Source organism: Paralichthys olivaceus, chromosome 24 (genome assembly GCF_024713975.1).
Source record: "Paralichthys olivaceus isolate ysfri-2021 chromosome 24, ASM2471397v2, whole genome shotgun sequence".
In the NCBI taxonomy this organism is placed as follows: Eukaryota; Metazoa; Chordata; class Actinopteri; order Pleuronectiformes; family Paralichthyidae; genus Paralichthys; species Paralichthys olivaceus.
In genome coordinates this window covers 11,246,350-11,251,914 of record NC_091116.1, presented here as the reverse complement: position 1 = coordinate 11,251,914, position 5,565 = coordinate 11,246,350, and the positions used below count along the sequence as shown (strand labels likewise).

The following is a 5,565-nucleotide window of genomic DNA, read 5'->3' as shown; positions in this document are numbered from 1 at the left end:
ACCTTCTGTTTAATTGTTAGTAAATAATCCCTGTGTGCAGGAGTGTGATGTATGTGGCTCCCAAATTCAAATGCAAGCTTTTCAGAGTTATTCGTGGAACTGAAGCTAATTTCATCCTATTCTGACGTCAAGTCTGTTTTCTGAGCAGGAATTCGCAACTGGGTTGAATAGTTCCTGCAGAGTTCACACTGGGAACACCTGGTGTCCACAAAATAACCACGATAGAAGGATGCAAATAAATGGCTCAGTGTGAATCATATTGCTAAAACCAAAGATATCGGCAGACCAGATTGATCCAGTAATATTTGGGACCGTGGCACTTTTTGGTGTATGCGTCACCACTGATATGTCTGTTAATGGAAGGTAAAGAAAAACGTGTGACTCAGTCACGCTGCCCGCATTTCCTCCGCTCTTCGATTTCCTGCTTGCCAAGGCCCAGCACATTGGTGTCCACATTGAGGAGGAGAGAAGAGACATCATCTGCCATCCTTGCTGACACCTAATTAGGAAAACGGTGAATTTGAGGCCACGCCACATGGCACGGACGGCACAAGGCTGCCTGCTGCTGGCTCAGTTCACCAAGCAAGTCTATAAACCAACATGGGCAGTTAAAGGATATTGCTTCGGCTAAGTAATGTGAGATTGTGTGTGTGTGCGGAAGAAACCAAAAAAAAAGGTAAACATGCTTTAAAGCTACAATGTATACACATACAGCAGTACTTAGGCACAGGGGCTGAAAATATATAATTCAGTCCAATGCAGCCCTCTTCCCATCATAGTTCTCTGATAATATATATATAATATCATCAAGATGAATTGTATATTAAGGCAAAAGAATGCAAAAAACCCAATCATTGTATAGTAAGGTATACAAATTATATTAAAAAGCCCAAGTGCAGTAAGTGTACATACTTTTCAGAGTAGTAACAACCCTGAAGATCAATTATAATAACTTTATATCATCCTGTCAATGGATGTGCTCATGAGGGATGAATAACATTAAAAAATGAATGAAATAAACAGATTGTGATATTTTATTATCATATCATATGATGTGCTTTACATTTTTTTTAAATCAGTCGTGCCCACGAATGTTTGGAAATTGTTTACAATATTTATTGTTTGAGTTAGATAAAGAAACTCCACCCCCGCGAGTCTACGTAACTTGGTCTATTCGAAGTTCCCCTTCTCCATATATCCCATTGGAGTGCTCCACTTCCTGTTTGCCAGTCGGTACTTCCGCTTGGATGCGGAACTGCTTGGATCGGGAGCCCGTAGATCTTCACGAGGTGAATACTGTTTTAAATATCAACACAGTTATACACAGTTATTATATCTTCTGTGTGTTTGACGTGTCGCTGCACATTTTTCATTGTTCACTTGCGTTTTCGAGCAAAACTCGTCTCATTAGTTCCTCGTGTCGATGCTAAGCTAAGCTAGCATCCCAAGCTAACCACACCTGAGCGCGTGTGGAATTCTCTTGTAAAACACTCGATCGCTTCTTTTGTCCTAAACTAACTAAAGTACGTCCACTTGAATAATGATCAGCTTTTCATTTTCATCAATATCAAAGTAACACAAGTTCAATACGTGTTGATTTCATAGATTTGTATTGTGTATTAATATATATATATATATATATGAAATAAAAATGCAAACTGAAAAACTAAATAAAAATAAAAACTAATGACAATTTCAAAACTATAATAACCTTGGTACGTATATGCGTATATATAACCTTTATGATGAATATTAAATTGCAATAAGTATTGATAGTGTTTTGCAGCCATGTAAAACATCCAATTATATATAATTTACCATCATAAATCAATATACATGGAAAATAATGATCATGACGATAAACAGGGAGGGAGGGAGTTTTTCCTCTCCACAGTCGCCAAAGTGCTGCTCATTGTGGGAACTGTTGGGTTTCTCTATGTTAAATGAGATTTTAAAGTGCCTTGAGATAATGTATATTATGATTTGGTGCTATACAAATTAAATTGAATTGAAACAGGTTTATTGTTTCATCTCTATTTAACAGATTAGATCATTTAAATTGTTTTATTACTATTGCTCTGTTGAATGAGTAAAGAATTGCACTAGACACGTGGCATCTATTGCATGTGCTCTACCTCGACATTGTTTTCACAATGCATAATCATTACATTGATATATATTGGACATCATTATTGATATTCTTTTATCGCTCAGCCCTGATTTGACCTTTATTAAAATGTTAATGTCACCGTTTGAGCTCCCTGCTCCATTTAAATGTATTTTATATGAACTAAAGTGTGTTCCTAAGGAAAGCTCGTATCATTTGTTTGCTATGTTTGCTACTGTCATTAGCTAGGGATGGAGGTAGAGGGAGCCAGTACGCTGGAGATGCCAGGAGCCCACAGACCCATCATTTGGTGACTATTGCTTAAAATATCAACACATTTATTGGATCTTCTGTGTGTTTGACGTGTTGCTGCAGCTTTTCCATTGTTAACATGTTTGTTAATAGTGGAATCTGCTGCGACTCTTGATACATTTAAATTTCAGACGTCATATTATACTATGACTTTTTCTAGGATGTCATGTCGTCTAAAATAATAAGAAAAAAAAGTCATAGGTTAGTATGTCGTCTAAAATATGACAAAAAAAGTCATAGGTTAGTATGTCGTCTAAAATAAGAAGGACAAAAAGGCATAGGTTAGTATGTCGTCTAACATATTCTTTCATGTTTGGAAGGAGAAGCTGCAACACACAGCTTCACCACCAGATGTCAGCAGAGTCCACACATTTTATCAATAGTGTTGTATCACCCAGCCCTACCAAACCCCAAATAAATATATATATATATATATATATATATATATATATATATATATATATGTATGTATGTATGTAGCGTGACATCACGAAAAGGCCCTTCCAAATGTTTAATTAACATTTATAGGAACTTCTATTCATATATATTATGTTATATTTTTACCTACCATGTTGTTCAGTTTTTTTTTGACCTTATAAGTAGAAGGACATTTGATTTGATATAAAACTGAAAACAAAATCAGTAATCACCAAACATCCACAGTGAGTTGTAGTTGTACATTTCCCAAACACTAAGCTGTTGGATTTGATGGAGAACACAACCCTGAGTAACTGTGACTCTTATTTCCTGCAGATCTCCAGCTGTCTGCGTCACGCTGAAGGCCTCTCACAGCAGCACAAAGCGACGAGATAAACGATGATAGATCCCCAAAAGATGTGGCAAACTCTTGCTCCAAATGCACAAGATGGAAGCTTTTGTGTCCTGGGTATGTTGGTGTAAATTCTGGACAGAGGGAGGAATTCTCCAAGTCCAGGATTCCTGGATTGGGCCCTTTGATAGTTTTACTGTGCGTGTGTGGGCGATCAAGGTAACATCTCACAATAGGCCCCTTTAAAAGCGCAACTCACGATATGATGATGCTACTATTTTTTGATCCAATTTGTGGCAACCACCTATTTACTTGTTTGTTATCTTCTCACTTAAAGGTTCACTGTGTAAAATTTAGGTGAAAGGGATCTATTGGCAGAAATTGAATGTCAGATAATCCTCATGATGTTTTCACTAGTTCACTTCATCTAAATTATATGAATATAGTTTTATTTACTGTTGAAAAGGCCATTAATATTTAAATACACCATATTTACATCGAGGGGGTGCTCTCTATGGAGGCTGCTTGTTTTTTACAGTAGTCCAGACTGAACAAACTAAATCCCTTTTGAGGTAACTGAAGCTGCCACAGGTTATTTTCATGTTTTAGGAGAGGGTGAGGTGAGAGGTGTTCAGCTGCAACATGCAACTTTAACAGTAGATATCACTAAATTCTACACTCTGTACCTTATATAATTTAAAAAGTGGTAACTGTGACATCTCTATTATGAATAAAAGTAAAGTGAAAGTTCTTCACCTCTTGACTGCTACTAAATATAAGTAAGTAATCAGTGTGGTATTCTTAAAACACGTGTAATGTTTCATGCCATTGTACTAGTTAATGTCTTGAGTGTTAATTTGAAGACAACCTGGCAAACAGGAAGTGATTCACTTTCTGTGAAGTCACAAAACAAACAACAGGAAGCTGAAGGTGTGAACAGTTGTTGATATGTGAGAATGAGTGGAGATGTGAATGAAATCAGAAATAATGTTAGTGTTGAAGGTCACCAAGTAAATTGACTCAACTGCTGCAGTACTTGTCATCGAAATTGATGTTGTGTTGGTGAATGGCAGCAACTTTGTAGGTGGTGTAATCGTCACTCTTTTGGTTTGGTGGGTGTTGCACTCCACGTTTGTGTTGGTCACCTGTGTGAGTGTTGCGTGAAGGTAGCTTGAGTAACACCTGTTGTTTGATTTGTCCACCTCGTGGTGGCAGCCATTTTGTGTGAAGTGACATTCCCTTGTGGTACAACTTGTGTGTCTGCCGCTCACTTTGAATCCAGCAGCAGTAATTAGTTGGCAAATGCATTGTAATGAATACACTGATTGTAGTTGTTAGTTAGTGAAATGTGATGTAAGTGTTGAATCATTGTTTTAAGGGTGGGGGTGTTTCCTGTAGTGTCCCTGTTTGTCTCTTGTCTCTCCTCTAGCTCCACTGTGATTAACTGATCAGTCATCAATGAGGTGCATCTGGACGGTGGACTGAGGTTCTTGGAAACTCCTGTGTTAGCATCAGAAGGTAGGTTTCCAGTGTGGAGACTGCTGGGCCTCATACATTGTATTGTTCTCATCATGATTTGTATCAATGGTGTGATTTTACATGTTGTTTGCCTCATAGGGCCACATAATGAGTCCAGTTATCACAAGCACATAATAATTGTTAAATGTTGTGTATGGGGGATATGGCAGCTGTCAATAAATCTAAAAATGAGGCTGTTTTTTAAAAAAAAAAAGAAAAAAAAGCAGTGTCTGCATTGTTCTTTACAAAGTCAAACATTTATTGTATGAAGGGAAAAATGCTTGAAGATGTGTCTTGTCTGTGAATCACTGAACTTGTATTTAGTTGTACAAGCAGTGTGTTTGAGAACTGCTTCACATGTGTGTTGCATGGAGTCGACCAAGTTGTGTCACCTGTGTACAGGTATTGTAGTCCAGGATGATCGGAGTGGCCACTCCATTATGTTAGTGTTGTTGGATGTTGAAGACGCTGTGTGCTTACTTGTGTGTTTGGGGTGGTTGTCTTGTTGAAACACACATTTGAAGGGTGTCTCCTCTTTGGCATAAGGCAACATGATGTCTTGAAGTATTGTGCTTGTGCCACCATGCTTCACCGTGTTCTGTGGTTTGAACAGTGTTGCCTTCATCACTCCACAAAATGTTGTGGTATTTTCCTTTAAGGAAAATTGTAACCTCTTCAGCACATATTAATTTTTCAACAATGGGACTTTGCAGAGGTGTCATTTAGGTTATTGTCTGATTCATCTGAATGGTAGTGTTCTGTTGTCTCCCACGTCTTTGTGGTTTTGGTTGTTATTTTAAAGGATTTGAGATGATTGTAGTTGAGCGGTTTGTACTTTTCTGGTTGTCTTGATACTTTT

The 5,565-nt window shown here is 37.6% G+C and overlaps 1 long non-coding RNA gene across 1 annotated transcript; it reads left to right on the top strand.

Moving 5' to 3' along the window:
- Window positions 1-1,081: 1,081 nt before the first annotated feature.
- LOC138407012 (uncharacterized) lies at window positions 1,082-4,897 on the top strand. Its single transcript, XR_011240412.1, has 3 exons — window positions 1,082-1,289; window positions 2,353-2,417; window positions 3,173-4,897. It is a non-coding gene; the product is annotated as an uncharacterized lncRNA (long non-coding RNA).
- Window positions 4,898-5,565: the final 668 nt, after the last annotated feature.